The sequence below is a fragment of the Stegodyphus dumicola genome, chromosome X1, assembly GCF_044657685.1.
Source record: "Stegodyphus dumicola isolate Sdum_Otavi_A_Nest chromosome X1, ASM4465768v1".
In the NCBI taxonomy this organism is placed as follows: Eukaryota; Metazoa; Arthropoda; class Arachnida; order Araneae; family Eresidae; genus Stegodyphus; species Stegodyphus dumicola.
In genome coordinates this window covers 236,414,656-236,436,131 of record NC_140780.1, presented here as the reverse complement: position 1 = coordinate 236,436,131, position 21,476 = coordinate 236,414,656, and the positions used below count along the sequence as shown (strand labels likewise).

At 32.5% G+C, this 21,476-nt stretch overlaps 1 protein-coding gene across 1 annotated transcript in view; it reads left to right on the top strand.

Moving 5' to 3' along the window:
- LOC118199728 (potassium channel subfamily K member 1-like) overlaps positions 1 to 21,476 on the top strand; it is a 124,635-nt gene that overhangs the window by 5,293 nt on the left and 97,866 nt on the right. The gene's annotated exons all lie outside the window — the stretch shown is intronic.

Below are 21,476 nucleotides of genomic sequence, written 5' to 3'. Positions count from 1 at the left end.
GATTTTCATTATTCAATGTTATGCTTAAATTTAAAGTGCTAACTCTTAAAAAATAGGGTTATTAGAAAAGTTGATGTAAAAGAATGTTCTAGAGCCGTGGTCTCAAATCCAGTTGCATGCAGGCTGAATCCATGATCTGAAAACCGCTGAAGGGCACCTCTCTCTCTATTTTTGATAAAATAAATAAGTTGCATTAACAAAATAAAAAACATTTTGAATAAATTTTTAATTTTAGTTACTAAATATTTATCAAAACATAAATAAACAATCATAATAATATTGCAAAGAAAAAATTCAAATTTTAAATTATTTTCTACCTGCAAGACATTTTTGTGGTTACTTTTGTAATTCATAGATATTGACAGCCAAATATTAAGTTTTTAGACTGACATTTGTTTCAAATAATTCTAACAAGTTTAATCAATCATTAATCAATTTACTCTAATTTAAAATAAAAAGAAAATAAATTAGGAAAACTTTCGAAGTGTTCAGAGAAAAGTTTACAAGTGGAAAAACTTCAGAATAAATAATAAATAATGACAACCTAATATATTCCTCTAGTTTTTAAAATTTTTCTTCGACGCATAAATAAAAATAGATAAATTTGTATATAAATAATTATAAATTTCTCTATCTCTTACCACAGCTTGACACTTGATGACGTTTTTAGTCTGATAAAGTTTGTAAATTATCTTCGTTACGGATTGTAGATGATCATCGATCAATCGAGTTTGTTTCTTATTAATTTTTGACTGTGAAAAAAAGCTCTTCATACATAAATGTTTTCCCAAACGAAGCGATTATTCTTAGAGCAAAAATTTGTAACTGATCTTATTTGATTTTGATCAGTTCGAATAAATTTTAATAAAAATAATCTGTATCGTCAAATCTTTTAATAAGATATTTATCACACTATAAATTAATTCATTCGATTTAAAGATTTTTTAGTGCGCTATTCGTGTTCATTTTTTTATGGCAAAGAAAATAATACGTATAAACTCTGACTTCTTCAAGTAACAAAAATCTTGAAATCTTTGTAACACCATATTTGCCACAAATATATAATTCAAATATATTGGCGCCGCATAAAAGAGCTTCAGGGGCTCTAAGCTTCCCACAGGTCGACAGTATGGGACCACTGTTCTAGAGTACAAAAGTGTTATTTATGTCAGCTCCTATATATATATAACTTTTTGTACATATGTCCACCATTCTGTGAAATTAAAATCGTACTGCGTGATTAGAGCCTCTTCAAGCTGAATGAAAAGGGAAGCAAAATATCACATATTGCAAATGCTATGATGATTTGCCCTTATACGGAAATTATGTTTTGGGAAACGTTATAAAACGTTAATTTCCCTGCTCTTCAAAATATAATAAAGGGATTGAATCTATGAAGATTTTAAACGTTTTCAGATTAATCAGCTTAAGTATGTACAATACCTTCAGAGATGAAATGTGTAGGGTTAAAGTTATTCTACTTCAAGAAATCAAATTATTACAAAGAAAATAATGAAATACCATTTCTTTCTAAAAAAAGTAAAAAAATAATTAGTTTCCCTTTTATCGTGTATTTTAAAAATATAATATTTGAAGTTACATTAAATAAATGCTGAAGAGAATGCTGTAATTTCAAAACAGTATGAGTGAAAAGTGGATCATCAAGATCTTATACATAACTAAACTAATTAATGATGAAATGCGAGAAAGGACAGTTTTTCATCCTCCTGTTCTAATAGTCATTCGACGAAATTCCGCTTGCATTTTTCATGTCTAGAAAAACAATTTTGGATATATAATAGATTTATATATAATGTTGCTCTAACATTCGTATTCTAATTTAAAAAAACTCATTTTTCTGTAATGATATGCTATACTTTGATTCTACACCTAAAATTGTACCAAAATACCAAGTTTTGCATGAGCAGTTTTTTAAAAATTTCCTTCAAAATTTTCTCTCTGTAAATCAAATCTTCAAAATCTCTCTCTGTGTTAATTGAATTTAGTTTACATCTGACACATTTTCACATCGCCTTAAGACAAATATTATTTAGGTTTATAGCCAAAAAATCAGAATTTTTTACTTAAATATTTTGAAGATATATATATATATATATATATATATTTAAATTTAAACAAATTTAAATTCTTAACAAATACGGATAAAAGTAAAAAAGCAAATTTAAATTCTTAAAAAAAAAAAAAAAAAAAAAAAAAAAAGCCAAAATAATTTAAAATAATTTAAAAATATGCAAACATGTAAAAGATTTAATTCTCGAACTAATCTACAATATCATTTAAATTCAGAAGCATAAGCAAATCAAGTGCAAAATCTATCCATGAAAATAAATCTACTAATTTAATAAATTAAAATTAAATTAAACAATTTTTTTTTAAATGCATATGTGAATGATCGTAGAGTAGGCAGGAGACAGACTTATCAAGGGGAAGTTGCCTCCAAACCTAACTCTCCAATCATTCAATTCGTGTTTCGTCATTCATGTAGGCAAGGGTAAAAGTCAAAACCAAAAGTAATTCCAATAAAGTGGTACCCTTAGAAATTAACATTTAAGTATTAACATTTAAGAATTAAAGTTCAAAAAGGAAAATACTAATTAAGTCTTTTGAGAAACAAGCAAGTAAAGTCAAGAATTAAACTTTTTCTTAAAAAATTAAATTTTTTTTATTTAAAAATTAGTTTTTTTATAAAATAATAAAAAAATCTAGAAACCAATGTATTTTAGAAATCCTTGTCTACAGAAACTTCTCCTACACGAATATGCATATCAATAAAAAGAAACTATAAAAGAACTATACATAATCCATATAAACCAATAAGAAATAAAAAACAAAAAGAAACAAAAAGAACTAATTCACAATTTTTAAGATAAATATATATTTAAAAATATAATTTCATATTTAGAAAATACTTAGATACTACATAAAATTTTTTAAAAAAAATGCTTAAAGCAAGTAAATAGTAAGTTTTAATTCTAACTTACCTACTATATGAGTGTTGGGGTCTGCAAAAGTGTTGTGAAAGAGAAGTAAGTGTGTTCTTTAAATTATATAGATGGCGCTTATGTAGGTAAAGTTGAGTGTCAAGCTGCTATCTTTGTTATAGTAAAAAATTTTTTGTAAAGATTAATATTAATTAAATTAAATTAAATTAAATTAAAAATCCTAAAGGTAGTAATATCAATTATTTAGGGAGTTAAGTAACTGAGCCAATCAAGAGATGTATGTTTGCTTGAAGGAAATTAAAGTGAAGTGGTATGTGAAAAAAATGTAAACTGTTTGTAATTTGAAATGTGTGTTCTGTTGAAAAATTGTGAAAATTGTTAAAAAATTAAGTGAAAGATATTTTGTGTGAAAATTGCAAAAAATTAAAGTAATTAAGAAAAATTGAAATGTTTTAATATTAAAGTTTTAAAGTAAAATTTCCCCAAATTTTTTTGAAATGAAGTCCTTAAAAAACCTCTAAAAATTCCCAGAAATTTCTCAAAAATTCCTTTAGGAAGTTAAATAAAACTTAAATTTGATGAAAGAAAATATTAAAAGTTTAATGAACTTGATTTAATTGGTATATCAAAACTTAACTAAATACTGGCTAAAGTATGAAAAATTAGAAGAAGAAGATTAAAATCTTCACTCAATTCGGGCTATAACTGAGACTTTTGAAAAGAGTTGGCCCTTTATTAGTAAAAGGAAAGAATCCAGTATTGATTAAATATACATATTTACAAAATATTTACAATAAAAATTTACAATAATTTCTCTACTCTTTTATATCCTTCATTACCCTCCAGTTAAGGTTTAAGGTAATGTTATCATATCCAAAAGAGTCAAAAAATTATAAAGTAAAGTCAAGGCCTGCCTTTTTAATATATAAATTAATAAATTTTGGTGGTACTTGGTTATCAACTTGTACATTAATTAGTTTTATGATTTCTTTCTTTAAATCGTCATTTTCAGTACATATATTTTTTATTCTGATAATTTGACTATGAAACGTGTTTTCTATTACTTTTCTAGAGATATTAGAGTTCCAATTAATTAGTTTAATAGTAGGAAAATGGATATTCCTTCTTTTATCAAATAATTTAATTTTGTTGTGTTTAATAATTTGCAGGTCTAGGAATTCAATAGTATCTTGGTTCGTATTCGTTTTATTAAGTGTTAAACTATTTGGGTAAATTTTGAATTTCTCAAAAGTAGAATTATTATTGAAGGTTATAATATCATCTATGTATCTAAAAGTATGAGCAAATAGCTTTAATTCATTTTTATTCAAACTGAGTTGGAATTTATATATATATATCTTCAAAATATTCTAGACCAAATTGGTTATTCAATATTGTAATTACTACTTTGCTTGATATATTATATATATATATATATATATATATATATATATATGAATTTAACCTTTAAAAATGTTTAGCAATGATTTTAAACCTGACTAGCCGCTTTTACAGCAAGCTGTTTAAAATATTTACTATAAAAAAGAAAGAAACAGTGAATAGTTTTTTTCACGAATCCAGCTAGGTAAATTCAAGTGTCGAGCTAGTAATTAAAATAACAATTGAAATGAATTTGCATTTATTGCTTTCAAATCACTTACATTCTAACAGGATAAATTTGGAAGAAAAATTAAATATTATCTTACGCTTTTGTAAACGAAAACACACTGCCTTGTGGAAGACAAAAATATTTTAATTCGGACAGTGGTAAAATATTTCTTTTAAATGGCTGTGTTTGCTGATTAAATACGAACCACAAATATACTGCATTTTTCCGGCTGGCAGCATTCTCTTACATCACTGGGTTTTCTGATTCGGCTTGAAACACTTACGCTTTTCCGCTTGGCAACAAAAAGCTTTTATACTGCTGAATTTTAAATCAACACTTCCATAAATTCGCACTAAATATGAAACAAATAAAAACAAATTCAAGATTCCGGCTTTGAAGAGCACACGTTTGGGAATTACGTGTGTTAAAAATCTGGTGGCTCTGGGTGCCGCCGTTTTTCTATAGTGCTGGGATATATGCACGTACAGATTGTCGACATTTTATCTTCAGATACATAAATTATCTTCTGTTCAAAGGAATAAGTTTATTATGTTTCTCTTTTCAACTAAGTGCGCTTAGATTTTATTTTGGCTACCTTCTGCTCGCGTGGTAGCCCACTTCGAATTCCCAAGAAGAGGCCTTGTAAGTGGATATAGAGGATCTGCAGCATGAAAGCACGTAAAATGCTGTCTGGACGAAAGTCCTTTTGAGTAAATTAACAATAGGAGGAGTGGGAGACCCTCGGATCTGTCCCCCGGCGGACTCTCCTTCTGAGGCGAGACGGAGTTGGATTGATTGGTAGTGTCATCTATGAGGTGCCCAATACGTAAGCGAACGACAGGTGCAACTCTTGCCTTTTGGCCACGATAAAATTCATGGACTGTTGTTGTTGCTGTGACTTACGTAACTCGTCTGACAGTAACAGCAAAACAAATCCCCGAATTTTATCGTGGCGAAGAAAGTAAGACTGCTTCTGTCATTATCAAGGGCCTAGGGCTCCTTAAAAGTCACAGTACCGTTTTGTCCAGCACCGTTTCAGCTCTGATCCTCACTAGACGGATCCAAATTTTCTACGACTCTTTTTCGCCTGCCACCAACCTCTTTTGGCTCTAGGTGTGTTTTATATGCCCTCATGCTGCCCAGCACAGACACTATACACTTATAAACATCTAAGACTTCTTCGGAATTCGGACTCGAGTCCAACGATACGTCAACCAGCACTGAAAACCATTATATCGATTAGATTGGCATTCGTATACTTGATCTGATATTACCGTCATATAACTACAAGTCATAACCACAGATTTTTTTTATGTCGTTAAAGATTGCGTCCAGCGAGTCAGTTCTTTTATATAGCTACTAACTTATGCTCATTCCCTTGCACAGAGGTAAAATAACTGATTACGCTAATCATGATCTTTAATTTAAAAAAAGTATTGTTAACAAATATTTGAGAATCTGCTCCGTCTGCGAAGCGCTACATTAAGTGAATTACTTAAAAAAGAGGTGTCTCTTTTTTTGTGTCAGATCTAGAGATAATGTTACTTGATCTCACACTGCGTATTCTGTTTATTGGAAACAGTAAAATGAACCTGCCCCACGATATCAGGAGCATCGATGCATTGAAATTACTAAGGAAATAATAAAGACATCAAAGTGTTTAGTCTACTGAGAAGAAGAGATAAAGCGGAAAAAATCATGGATATCAGTTAATTTAATCGGCAAAGCCAACTTCCATCGTAATTCATTTTTAATTTTTCAGTTTGATTCTTTTGCCTTCTTCGAAGAAAACCATGATTTCGATCATCGAAAGATAAAGAATAGTTCTGTCGTAAACGCGTATCTGTGCCATGTGCGTATTTTTTCTTTATAGTGAATTTAGGTGATTAAATTATTCGAATATGGCAAAGACACGAGAGCTATCCGCCTGAGAGGATGGATGCCATCTAGGAGAACTTTCTGAGGGACATTGGCTCGTATACACGTTACACATGAAAAAACCGCGAAAACCAACCATGCAGGCAGCCCAATCGCCTGAAATCGAAACTAAACTAAATCAAACTACCAGTATTCAGTGGTCTTAAGCATTCGGTCATTGCATTGGTGGAATTCTGTATAGTGAAGAAAGGTTAGTAGTCAAACCCATCAGTAGCAGAGTGGATAGTCTTTTGAGAACTACCAATTCGTTTCTGCCGAACAGGATGTCTGCGTGGAGTTCGCATGATTTCCTCATGTATGACGTGAATACGAGACGATTTCCTTTCGAAAGTTTTTAATAATGCATCTCTCATTAAGTAGACAGATCTCGGTTGCTTTGCGCAATCAGTTAGTTAACCGGCAAACAAGTGACAGTATACTGAAAGGCACTTATCTACATAATAACATACTATCAGAATTTAGCTTTACATATAAAAACCTCTTTATATGTAGTAAACATGTATATATTAACATTATATATTACATATCTAAAGAGGTTTTATATATACATGTAAAACATGTATATATAAAAACCTCTTTTAGATTTACCCTGTTAAATATTTGCCTTCTCAAACTAAAAACAAAGTAGATGGTATTCTTCTGAAATATTCATCTTTTCACAACCAACAATTTCGATTTGCTTCACCTTTGGCGAACATAATGACAGACAGATGATTTAAATACACTAGCTGTGAAATGATTAATTGCCCCACTAAGATATTTTTCCTTTAAACTTCAATATAAAAAAGTTCTTAAAAACTGGGACCAAACTATTTCTTATAGCTTTTCTTCATTATTTGTAACTAGATATTTGACTTAAATTAGAATTCTGTGTTCCATTATTTAAACCAAAACCATAACTTGCTTACCCCAATAAGGTCAGTTTTTAAGATTCGGGACTTAAAATCACGATCAGAAGAATTGTTGAATTTCAAAACGCACAATTGTTGAATTTCTTGAGCTATAATAAATGCTTTTATTATCAGCACTCTGAATTCGCTCAGTTTTAAATTTTCATACTCTGTTTATTAGTCAGATGACTTCGAATACTTTCGGAAAATTGATTCTGCAGTCAAAAGCATATCGCGCATAGTTTTGAACGAAGAGATGGAGAGAGCTATTCATATAGGAAAGAATGTGACGACGGAATTTTCTTTCTGGTGAAAGAGATTTATGCAGTGGAATTCAGAAGGTCATTTTCGGAACTGAATGGAATAGATATGAAGGAAGCTCTTAAAGTTGGTAAAGTTTTACAGATGCGTAAAGCGAAAATTCTGCATTTCTAAGAAACAATCAATATTTCCTTTCCACTACGATGATTAAAAGTAGTAGTTCATTACAACTCAACAAAGCGGAATAAAAATTAAATTGAGTGACTACCGCATACCGTCGCAGATGTTCTGGTGCAAACGGTGTGATCAGAAATAATTTTCCTGCAGGTAAAACAAAATCGATAATTTCCTACCTTAAAGCAGGAATTTAAGGGCGGTTATAAAAAAATTTTACTGAAGATAAAAATAACTTACATTATTATTTGTCGACAATCCGTGTAATGTTGAATTATTAATGTCTATCTGGCGACCAAATATGTTTTCCCTTTCTTTATTTTTCCGTTTTTTATTTCAAAGAGTAGTCGAAAATTTTGAATTCTTCGTAATTATTATCATAACAGCAAAAGAAATAATAGAGATCGATGAAAGAAACGTTAGGCTAAAGAATAAGATCTTTGCATTTATTTTCTGATCAGTTCTTTATGTAGTATTTTTATTGAAACTAAAGTATAAGTCAAAAAAAACCTTACAATTGCTTGATTTAGAAATTTGCAGTGATATTTTTCGTTGATTAACTTTTTAATTTCAAAAATTTGCTTAAGCTATTATTGTAGAATGGGTAATCTCCATAGCAATTATCTACTTTAATGTATTGTTATCTGTGAGAGTAAAAAAAAAGAGAGAAGCGCATTAAATGTTGACGAGCTTTTCATGTAGAATTTATTTTTCTAATCTTAATAGGAATGCATTTTATTAACAGCTGAGAGTGACTAAAACATTCTTAGTCAAAAAGGAATTAAAAAAGGATATTATTTTTCAGCTTTTCCAATCTGTTAATTTAATACAGATTTATGGAAACAACTTTTGCTGTGAAAGAAATGTTAACTGACTAAAATATCTTTTGTAAATCCCAGGTATAATTTTTCCATAAATAATGAATTTTGAATTATTATCTTCTTTTCGAAGTCCAGATACTGTGAAAAACACTGAAATCCTTTTTTAACTCGCATATTTAATATCATTAATTTTCCATTACTGCGAATTTAATGGGTTTGGTTTTGCGACTAGGACTATAGACACAATCGTAACAGCGTAAATTATCTCATTATTTTGGTATTCCAATAATTAGCTTTTAGGCATGTGATTAGAATTCAACAGGTAAACGTGGAGATAATTTAAGCAGCACTTTCACTATACTATTGTACACTCATTAGGTATTTTTTGAAAGCAGGAGAGATGAAAAATGAGTAATGCCCTCGGGAAGACTCGAACCACATACCTCTCGAATACGCGCCGAGCGTGCTGACCATCACGAAGGCATGTTACCTTCATGATAAAGAAAGGGAGGTGGGAGAAATACCTCATATACTTAAGACACAATAACACGCCGAATAAATACTAATTCAGAAGTCAAACAACAAAAATCAGCGTTAATTTACAAAATTTTCACAGGACTAGTTTCGATGGTTTTACCGAACCATCATCTTCAGCTGCAAAACCGCAAATGCTGCAAACCGCAAAACCGTATTTGCGGTTTTGCAGCTGAAGATGATGGTTCGGTAAAACCATCGAAACTAGTCCTGTGAAAATTTTGTAAATTAACGCTGATTTTTGTTGTTTGACTTCTGAATTAGTACCTCATATACTCTTCCCTTTTTTAAAGAGCGACTGGGGATTAGGCGACCCAATTGCCAAACTCCGGTGGTGGAGAATCACCGTCCAGCAACCTTTTAGTTCGGGTGTCACTGCAGAGACATTAGGGATTTTTGAAGCAGGACAGATGAAATATGAGCAATGCCCTCATCGGGATTCGAACCATGGACCTCTCGAATACGCGTCGAGATTGCTGACCACTACACTAAGAAGGTGAGAGAAATACCTTATAATATAGGTAATGCTATTATGCGCTCACATACACAAGCACTGAATACTTTACGCGCCCATATACCTAATATTTTATTATTTATTGCTACACTTGTAAGGCAAAGAAGGGTTTAGTCCACCACGGAGCGGCGAAGGGCAATTCGCTGAACAATGGTAGTTTGGTCCGGTGTTCGAATCCCGGCGAACGGGCTGGCTGCATGGATGTTTTCCTGGTTTTCCCCATGTATAACGTGTAGATGAGCCAGTTTCCATTTGAAAGTTCGCAACGAATGTATCCCGCTCTCTTAGGCAGATAGCCATTGTTTGTTTTGCCATAACTAGATAAGCCACACCAAAAAGGGGTTTGAACTAAGAAATCGAAATGCAGTAAGACGAAAACGTATTAAGGCACAACACTCTTTAAAATAGTTTAAAAAATATATAACATTTAATTTAAAGCAAATAGTATTTTTACCAGCCGTATCTTAGGGCTAAGCAAAATTGAAAAATCTTTAAAACATTAATTAAAAATAATGTTAAATAAATATCAAATCATACACTTCTTATGTGCAAACGAGAAAGTATTGTCAAAAAAGTATTTGGCGCACATAGACATATTTTTTTAGAAAAACTTTTATAATGTGTTGAGCCTTCTTTCGCAATGACGTCACCGAGTTTTTCTATTACGAATTTCACGAAATTTTGGCAGAGATTTGCTACCATGTTTTATCATATTCTGTGCTAGTTTTTTTCTAACTTTATTCCTGATAAAAATTTAAAATTTAATTCTGTGCTACAAATAATTCCAAGTTTGCTCAATACAAGTCAGGTGGGAACCTTGCGTAGACGTTTTGATCCCATGTGGATAGTTATATAAAGTTCACGGTTTGCAAATATAGGCATGTTTGTTTGGGATTATGATACTTGTTTCGCAGTTGAAGCAAACTCCATTGATGGAACACAGCAGTTACTTTATTTAACATTTTTATTTCACAAGATGAAAGGTTCACACTCAGAAAGGTAACATGCAAACAAGAAGAGAAAAACGTATTCTAACGTTTCAAACATAAATTAATTACATTCTTCGTGCGAGAACCGCATGCGGCTCTCGAGCCTGCGTTTCATACATTGCCAGTAAGGCTGTGTTCAGACGGCGGCGTAAAGGGCTTTGAGGCGTAGTCATAAGGGCATAAAATACGGGAATTCCGTTCACACTTGTGAAAACGGGGTGTAAGCCGTGGCCAATGAGAGAAGCTAAATTTGCGCATGTGTGGATGTGTCTACAACTTTCCCGCGCTGTTCTCCTGCTCGATTGATTTCCTGCGTTTGCTCTGCTTGTTTTGTGACAGCGAAATCTTCTGTAGAACGTCGCTTCGTTTTAGCTTCGCTCTGATTGGTCGACGTTTATCCCAGCGTAAAGTTGAAAACTTTGAACCCTATGCCACGAGCCCTAAATCAGATTTTGTGACGATGCACAGACTGGTTGCAACGGAGCTCGGCTTTAACCACTTATGCCCTTTACGTCCCCGTCTGAACGAAGCTTAACGTATACATTAATATTCATCTATTTCAAATGTACAAGATTTTATCAACAATATTTAAAGCTGTCACAAGATGCTTCTGAAAAAGTTCATAGTAGAGCAATATACCCATTTTTTTTAAGAGTTCTGTTTCAAGTTTGGTTTTAAAATATTTAGGCACATAAATTTACTTATTTTTCCAGTAATGAAATACTACTTATTTTGCCAGATATCCAACGCCGCAAGCACTCGTAAAGCCCCAGACAATCTGGTTATCTCCACGAATTTTACTGAAAGAATAATATGCTTCATTTGAAGTTCAACATTTGATTTTCGCCGTAACAATTGCTCTCCATCATGCCCGAAAATGTTGAATTTATTTTATTCTACGAACACAATACTAAAAAAGCCTGAGATTTACTGTAGATCTTAGCGCAGTGTAACCGTGATTTAAATTCGTTTAACAGAGAAATGGTTTTCTTCTAGCTATTCGATCATGAAAGCTGTATTTTCTTAAAAAATTCCTAATAATTTCTGCATCAGCAGACGTTGCTAAACATGCATTGAATCTCTAAAGTTAATTTAAGGTTACAAGAAATATTTCCAAATATTCACCTTTCTTCGCGTTTAGTGAAATGCTTTGGACGCCCTATTCGTGTTTTGTTTTCAACCAAACTGGCTTTACTGCATTTAGAAATTTTGTAGTTAACAACGTGCTTGAATACGTGCAATAGTTTATATGTGTTCCTCTGAGATTTTATACGATTTAAATGAAAAATTACGTCTAAGAATTGACGCTTGAAAAATTACGTTAAATTTTTCTCAAGTTCAAAAGTAATCTCAGAATATTTTCGACTCATGTTAACCATATGACTCCTCATCATTAACTTTTATGTTTTCCAGAGTCAAAAATCCTTCTTCCAACCGTTTTACATGAAAACTCTGACAGAACTGGCCATTTTTCTTACGTTTGTCATCGCAATGCTCCAATACAGTTTTGGCCTTAATTTCGTACTTGAAGTCAAGATATTTAAAATATTTTATTCCTCTTTCAGTGTTATTTAATGTTATAGACGTAATGAACGTAATAGATTTAACACGGTATTTAGACACAAACAATGAAAAAGTATTTACTTTAGGATTAATAACATAATTTTCATTATTAAATGCTTAAATGTTTCCTATTCTCTAGTGTTTTTTGAATGACTGTACAGTAGTGCTCCCCTTACTGCGAGTAATGTACTCAAAACTCGCTGCCAACAAGCGGTCCCAGAAGCAATTTTATGTGGCCCGCGAATGCATTTTAATTATACATCTGTTGCAAATACGGCGCTTATTGTTTTAGAAACATAAGGATATGGAGTGAGCTTATGTACGAGACTGCTATTTGGGGGGGGAGAAAAAGAGAGAATGAATAAATTGTGTCTGTATGCTTGGACGTCAGACCACGTGATTAGAGTAATGTGGGAGAATTTTCCATATTAGTATGGTCAATAAATTTAGTTTGATGACAGACGGCAGCTGATGGCGCTACAATATTCTGAAATTTTCGGTTAAAGTTAAATGTAAGTTATTTAGTGGTTATTTCAACATATTGGAATTATCTGAAATAAATGTCAGTCTAAAACATAATACTCAGCTGTCAATGAGTTTGAATTGCAAAGAAACCAGGTAACCAACAGAAACTCCTTGCAGGTATCAACTTTTAGAATTTAGATAAAAAAAATATATAAATTTGAATTATTTTCTTGGTGTTTTTTTAATTATGTTTATATGTGTTTTGATAAATATTGAGTAAGCTAAATTAAAAATTTATTTATGTTTTGTTTTGGTTTATTCTGTTGTTAAGAACGTAGTAAAAAACATGGTTACCTACCAAAGGAGTATACTTGATGTAAGTGAAATAAATTTTAATGGCTGCTTTCCGTGAACTTTGTGAAAGTTTCCTTGAACGGTGCAGGGCACTTCAACTTATGACATACATGTGAGGAAAAAGATGTGATGAATAACAGCTCACTAACTTCATTGGTATGTCAGTATAGTCTAGTTGGAAACTCGTTTAAATCGGCAGGCACTTGGCTACAATTCCATGCGTAACTTCACAGTAATTACTGTCCGAGACACTCTGCTGGATTCCTATTATCATTCTAGTCTTTGACAGCTATATTCCCTGCATCAAATCGTTGCACCACGCTGGCGATAATCATAGCTATTGGCCACGTCAATAACCAGGACTACACACACCCCAGATAGGCATATCGGGAGGACACACAGTCTTCAAAGATTTCTTAGTATTCCTTCGTCTTCATACCGCGGAATTATATAGCGTTGAACGTTTCATCTCTTCACCATTGCACATACTTAAAATAGAATACAGATATCCAAACATATTAAAATTTTTCTAAATTTTACTAAAAAAAGTGTTCTGACCACTCAGCTGCTTTCAGATCGAGCGTTCGTCCAGCATGCTAACTGAGTTTGAGTCCACTGCGTTCCAAGACTGAAGACGCAAATTTTAGTGCAGACACTGTTAATTAGGCTACACAGTTAGAAAAGATTACCACTGATCACTTATAGTTCGCCCTCGTATTGTTCCCGGCAGTTGAACTTATTAGCTGTGGAGAGTTTTGTTGCCTTCTCTATATGTAACGTAAATAAAGAATAGTTTCACTCAGAAAATCTTTCTCGAATGTCTTCTTGAACAATTTGTTGTGTGATTAAATGATTATCCTCATCTGATAAGGCCTCAAGAAAAGTGAAAGATAATTATGAATTGACTTAAAAGTAGAAATCCCGCTACTTCAATTCCAGAAACTCGGTCAATTTATGCACCTATCTCAAAAAAGTTTGAAGGAAAGCAAACGCTATTATATAAAATATTGAAAAAAAAAGCAGAACGCTATTATATAAAATACTGCAAAAGTTCCGATTGTTGGTGTACACTAAAGTAATAGATTTTTTCTGGAAGCTGCTGATTTTAGGATGTACTATCAAATTAGTGAACGGGAAGAAATCTTGAGACGAGTTTGAATTTGCTGAAATAATTTAAATGGATCTAGTTATTCACTACCCAATGAATAAAATTATTAAACATGTTAATTGGCTCCAAATTCTGTTCCCAGTAAAGGAAAATATTTGAATAGGGGGGTGAGTGGTTTATCTCACAGCAGGGTTTCTGAAACGTGTTTGGTTCCCTTCACCGTCTTTCATTCTCAGGAGTATTTGTGGCACATCGATACAATGAAAGGCAATCCTTCCTGCATTAGAGGAACTTCCAAAACTCTAAATCAGTCCCAGTAGATTTTGAAACCTAGGGAATAAATAGTATATAAACTACTAAAGATAAAAAATGTCGACTACGCTCGAAATCTAGTAGACAGTTTATAAATCAATCAAGACTCGTTTGCACTTGACGTTTAAGCTAAGCAACAAACCCGAATAAAAAGGTTTACAATAGTTTACAGTTGACTGCTAATTAAGTCTTAATGTTTGGTGTTTATACAAGATCTTTTTACAAATTTTTTTTCAGGATATGAAAGTTTTATAGTTAAATGGCAACGATTAAGCAGTGAAGAGTATCATAATGAAAATCAGACAATCCTTCTGGATAAAGAGTCAGTGCCAATGAACTCCCTCACAGCAAGTTTGTAGAGACATTAGGTATTCTGAGGCCGGAGAGATGAAAAATTAGCAACTCCCTTCGCCGGGAATCGAACCGTGGACCTCTGGAATACCGGCTCAGCGTGCAGAACCACTATACCACGAAGGCACGCTAGGAAAGTAGGAGAAATACCTTAAAAGTCTTTTTCTTGTGCTCTACCCAAGTATCATGATTCGTATTTAAGTTCTGAATTTACGCTCGTTGAACCTGAAAATTATGAGCTCCCCTTGTGTATGTTGTATGCGACGAAGAGTTATGCAGTGAAATTATGGTTCTAAGCAAACTAATGAGACACTAGAAAATGAAATACAATGATTTCGGAAACAAAGATAAAGCATATTTAAGTCGTTTGTATAATCCCAAGTAAATTAAGCCAAGATAATGAGTAAACTAACAACCAAAACTAACACTAATTATAAAGTAGCATAGGCAATTGCCAGGAAGATTCAGTAGCATACAGCTGCAGCAAAAACTTTGATTTTATCTGCTTTCAAAGAAATTGTTAAATTTATACTAGAAAAGGTTGCCGAAAGGGAGATATCAGAAAAACCTCTTTTTTAATGATGCTACTTCGCACAGTGGTGAATACATGTTCTCTGATATGCCCTATTCTCTCTACTAATTCGATTATTCGGAAAAACCCTTCTTTGTTGTCACTCCTTTCCTTAAGGACCTGCATAAAAATTTTAAGTTTCATATATTTGTATTAAACGTATCACATGGTCAAAACTGTCGTTTTCTGAAAGCCTGCCTTGTTTCATTCATTTCTTAAAATGGTGGCATGAGCTAATGACTAATTATTCAAGCGATATTTAGGCATGCAATCGTTTGAAACGCAGTGTATAATTATTTTGTATCATTAGTCTTTTTGTACAATCGATAAGGTAAGCGTTTTAAGAAAAAAACTTTGGACAGCAGAGGTTTAAAGTCTGCCTCACAACCACAAAATATTTTACTTCTTTTGTTTTCCATATAAGACAACTTAGATACGCTATTTTAACTCATCGGAAATTAAGCGTTAGTATATTTTTTTCCCCTTGAAAAATTTCTAAAAATGGAATCTTTCCTTTGATTTGAATTTCTTAACTATAAGTTACAAGGTATTTCTCCCTCCTTCTTAGTATGCCTTCGTGGTGTAGTGGTCAGCACGCTTGGCGCGTATTCGTGAGGTCCGTGTTCGAGTTCCGGCGAGGGTGCTCATTTTTCATCTCTCCTGCTTACCCTGTAGTGCCATAAACTTAGTTTGGAGGAACAAGTTAAGTAAAGTGGCCATATGTCTCCTGCTTTCAAAACAACCTAATGTCTCTACAAAGTGATTGTAAGGTGTGAAAATATAATATATTCTTACTATTTTCGTCAGAAAAAATTATATCTTAATGAATGCTTTAAATATTTTTTTTAACTTTTGTATTTACCATGATTTAAAAAAAATAATTTTAATACTAATTATGTTTAATTGTTTTTGTTTTAAGAAACTATTTAAAACTATTAAAATTAATTCTCTTGATCATTTGTTTACTAACCGAAATTTATCGTACTTTTGGAGGGAATTCATAGAGATATTTCAGAAACCCGGCTGCGGTGACAATTCTCTTGGCTGCTGCTTGAGGAAGACCAGAAGGATTATCAACTTTTTTAATATTTATGTTTATGTTACAATTTACATTTAGTTACGAGATTAGTTTACAGATTTATGCCTTTTTTTCATGTTAGGTAGCTAGACATCTTCCAGTAGAAATTATATTCAAACTTATTCTACTCCCTCTCTCTTGTCAGTCTATAATTATACATCGCAAAATCAGATGTCAATCGGTCCAGTTCCGTATAGTTGGTTTTTTTTATAATTCATAGTAAAAAATTTTTAATTAGTCACTATATCCCAGAAGCCCGCATTCAGTGCCTGCGACTAAGAATACAATAATAAAATACAGTATTCGGGTGATAAAAGTAAAATATTGACAACTCAGTGATGTATGTGGGACATGTGGATGAGGGTTCAATTAAGCGCTCTATAAGGAAGTTATTTATGAATTGTTATTGAATTAAGTTGTCGTGAAGTCTTCTTCATTTTATAATCTGACTGTTTTATTTTATAATCTCGCCATTGATTTGTAAGCAATAATAATCCTGAAAAGGAAATTTGAAACGGTTTCTGTGAGTGTTAGTTCTGGCAGCTGGAAAACTTTTGAAAGTTATAGTCCGAGTCTACTGTCTTCCGAAACCGATCATGAAAGTAAATTCTTGTCTTGAACTTTGTATTTCCGTTCCACGAACTATAAACAGTTTCTATATATACGTATCAAGAAAACAAACCGGAATAAAAATGAATGTGTTGGCATCAGTTTCTAGGTGCATAAAAATTAATATTTTAAATATTTTCTGTTATATTAAATGCTTTAATGAAAACATATTAGTTCTTTGTTTTTCCTTTTAATACCAAATAACCATAATGCACTAGAAGGGAAAAATGAAAGAAAAAGCTATAAAAAATCCTGTAAATTGAATGATATTGCAATTAAGAACATGAAACTTGAACAAGATCTTTACTTTGTCATGTGTGACATGTCTTCAAAAGACAAAATCACCTGCTTCTGAAAAATAAATAAATAAATAAGAATATAAGAAGCGACATATCATGCTATGCAAGGAAATTGGTATTACAATATTTCAGAGATACATTAAAAAAATTAGTAAGCTGTGTGATCACCCGTGACCGAAATGGAAGCTTTATAGAGATTTTCCATCCCGTGTATGAGATTGTCCAAGAGTTCCTCAAGTAACAAAGTATATTCACGATGAATAGCACTTAAAGCTCCTGCAGAGTGCTCCGTGGATGCCGCAGTGGTGCAAATCCTTCACACGTTTTATCGGATTTCAGTCCGGAGAATATACGAGCTACTCCATTCGCTGGATTCATTCACTCTAAAAATAATCGTTCAGCAAGGATTGGGGGAGACGTATTCTATTTCATTAGGAAGAAAGTATTATAGAATGCACCCATAAAGAACTTGATAAAGAATATCATATCTGTATATTTCAAAATTCATAGTTACTCTGATAAATTATGTAGATTAGTGCGTCGATTCAAATGCCATACCATAATTCCGCCATTTTTGTATCAATGACCTTTCACGGATGTTTTCGGACGCATAGCGAATATTGTGCTTCCTCCAGATTGTAACAATTCTCAAATCACTCTCCAAATAAAAAATGAGATTCTGGTAAAGAGAACTCGACTCGAGTCCGTGGTAATCCATTCATGATGGTTTCTGCACTACTGTAACCGAGTGGATTTCGCAGCCGAATTAGTGGAACACGAATCATGGATATCCATACATACAGCCCGCTTTTATGTTACCTGTTATTGTTGATATACGTGGATATTCGAGTTTCTGTCGCTGCAGCGAACTACCTTGAAATCTGAGCTGACGTCCCTTGTCTATTTTGTTTAGCAAAAGTTTCCAAATAACGGTCCTGGGAGTCTGTTGTGGCCCTTTTTCTAGCTTGAGCTCCTTGTCTGCATACATTACCAGTATCTTCAAATCATTTTCAGATTATTTGACAGGGTGCTTTTGGATACTAAGTCTTAAACACCTGTTCTGTTTCTACACTCCCAATCGCACGTGATTTCTCCCAATCCGTAAGGAGTCTTTTCAACAATATATTCCATGTTCCTTAGCCGAAAATTTTATCAAATACTCGTATAATTCTTGAAATTAGAATTTGAAGCAACCCTTTGCACTCCTGTCCGAGCATGACGAAAGAACGGGCTCAAAATTCACATATTTCTATGTAACGACGGTGAATTCCATTGGACTACATGATAGCACTGTCTTTGAGCTACCAATTAACTGCATTTCATTAGACTTCACTTAATAGAATTAACATAAAGCATTTTTTGCCTTTTTATGACTTCGTTTTTCCGCCTAAAGCATATCTATGATTTAAATGAACAAGTTCTTGGAACCAGTTACCATTACTTTCTGTACACATTTGTTTCCATCTATAAGTCGAGTTTCAAACAGTCTGGGATACTAGTAGGATTAAGTGCTCAGGATCTGGGATACTAGTAGGATTAATGCAGTAATACGCGACGTATTACTGCATTTTAATTTGCAAAATCAAAGTATGGGCTTTTATTTTAAATCTCCTGAGTTCATTTAGATTTCTAATTAAATATTGGTTTATTTATTGTATTGATAACTTGCCAGAAATCTTAGCATAAAGGTGCGAATAGGCAAGAAATATTAGAAAAACATTACAACTTTGGAATGGATTGGTTTGGCTGATATACATGTTAATTAAACACAGCAATAACAAAATATTTTAACAATTATTTCAAGAATTACTTTACTTTAATATTTACGCAAACTGCATTCGAGCTATAAATTTAGGTAGCAAATGCGTAGCAATAAACTTCATTGCTAGCCTTCATTAGTATATTCTTCCATAACAGATGAATTTTATGCTTTGAATAATAGATTAACAACATTTTGTGTAACTGTAAAAATTGTGAAAGATCAAGTGAAAGGTAAACTCGGAAAGTTCTACATTTTAAAGCAACAATGATGGAAATATGCCAAAGAAGCCCTTAAAATTTCTAATTTGCTTATAACTTTTATGGTATGAAATAACTCATTTACACACGTAATGGATAATTGCAGAACTTAACTAATTGTTTGGAAAATTACCGCCTGTGGTAACTGTTTACCTGTTAATAACACATACCGATTAAAGTTTAAAATCAAACAGTTGTTTATTAGCCATTCCTGGTGGTTTTATAAACTTAAAATGTTAAACTAAACAGAAACGATTTCTTCCTGTACAAAATTACAATTTGATGTGGCTTGCCGGTCAAATAAGTTTCAAACTATTTACACAATAATATTCTGCTTTTCAAAGCTACAAACAACTGATGTTGTACTAAACTGCTTAAAAGGACTCATCAAAATTAGCAACTCACTCTTGTATCCGCTTCATAATTATCACAGGTGTGTGTGTATTTAATTATGGCAAAGCACACGAGGGCTATCTGCCTAAAGGGAGGGATGCCTTTCGTGGAGGACTTTCTAAGGGAAACTGGCTCGTATACACGTTACACATGGGGAAAACCACGAAAACGCCCATGCAGCCAGCCCGTTCGCGGGATTCGAACCTCAGACCGAACTACCAGTGTTCAGCGTCTTTACCGCTCGGCCGCTGGTGGGCCAATTATCACAGGAAAGCGTAGTCAATCAACAAGGTACAAGCTCCAATAGGCCTACGCTTAAGATTAACATCCTACTTTTAAGCTATGCCGTTTTCCGTTCAAGTTGCATAAACCTTCTGAGCAAGTACTGTGAAGAACCAAGAGGAATAAGATGGAGTAGAACTCCAGTGTAGCTGTTAGAAAAATTTAGGAATGATTGCCGCATGCTTAGTTAAAGGTTACATTTCAAAAAACTGTAATTTGAGATTTTATTCATTGCAAAGACGATAATTATTGCTATTAGACGACTGAGAGAAAGTTGAATACGAAGTTTAGAAAAATCAGGTGTTGTAGGTAATCATGTAAATACAGTTTTATGTTTTTCATAAAAACTGTTGTTTGGTGTTGCCTGTAGTAGGCATGGCGTTAAATTTGCAAGTTTGTCATATAGTGGAATGACATTTAATGAATTCAATTTGAGAGGCACGAGCAAGAGTTAAAAGTAAGGAGGCAGCTAACCTTCAGTACAGTAATGTTCTTGTAGAAAAAATTTTAAACTCAAGAAGCGGAGATAACTTTTATTTCATTAATTTTGCATTTTATTGTGTTTCTTATGTTTCTCATGATTATTTCAATTACTTTGAGTTCTATTTTATAAGTTCAGTTAGGATTAACTACTCTTTATTATATTTTTATAAAAATAGTTTTGAATTAACATGCATGAAAGCGAGGGCGTCGGGGGGAACACTTTACTCAAGTATCATAAAAATTTTATTTCATCATTTGTCTATTTATTCAGAATTCCTAGAGAATCCATTAACTTAGCAAAAATGCTACATTAAGAATGAGTTATTTGGTACTCTACTTAATTTGGCTTTAATATCTCAAGTTTTCTAAAAATACAATAACTTAACGGAACTACAATTTTGGCCTTAACTAAATTTGCTAGTTTTGCCTCGTCAGTCTTACTTGAGTAAAAGACGAAACACCTTCGCATTTATTAATTATTGATCATTGAACGGGAGTTGGTTTGTTCCCCTTTAAAAATCGACTAATTTTCGATCAATGACGATAATTACTTAGTTTATTAATTTTCTTTTTCAAAGCTTAAATTTCTATTTTTCAAGATTTAAATTCAAGTACCTTTAAAATTTTTTTCGAATTATTTTTCATGATTTAAATTCAAGTCCCATCGAAAAAATGTTTCATGATTTACATTAAAGTCACTTTAAAATTTTTTTTCGGAATTAAATTTCATACTTCTGGGTTACCTAGTTCTGATACATTCTACTAAATTTATATTAGGAAATAATATAATCAAGCTTTCTTTATTAAATAAATTATATATATATATATATATTTATGCATATATATTCAAAAGCGTTTTCAAAAGCTAATGCCTTGACAGCAAAGAGTTTCAAATC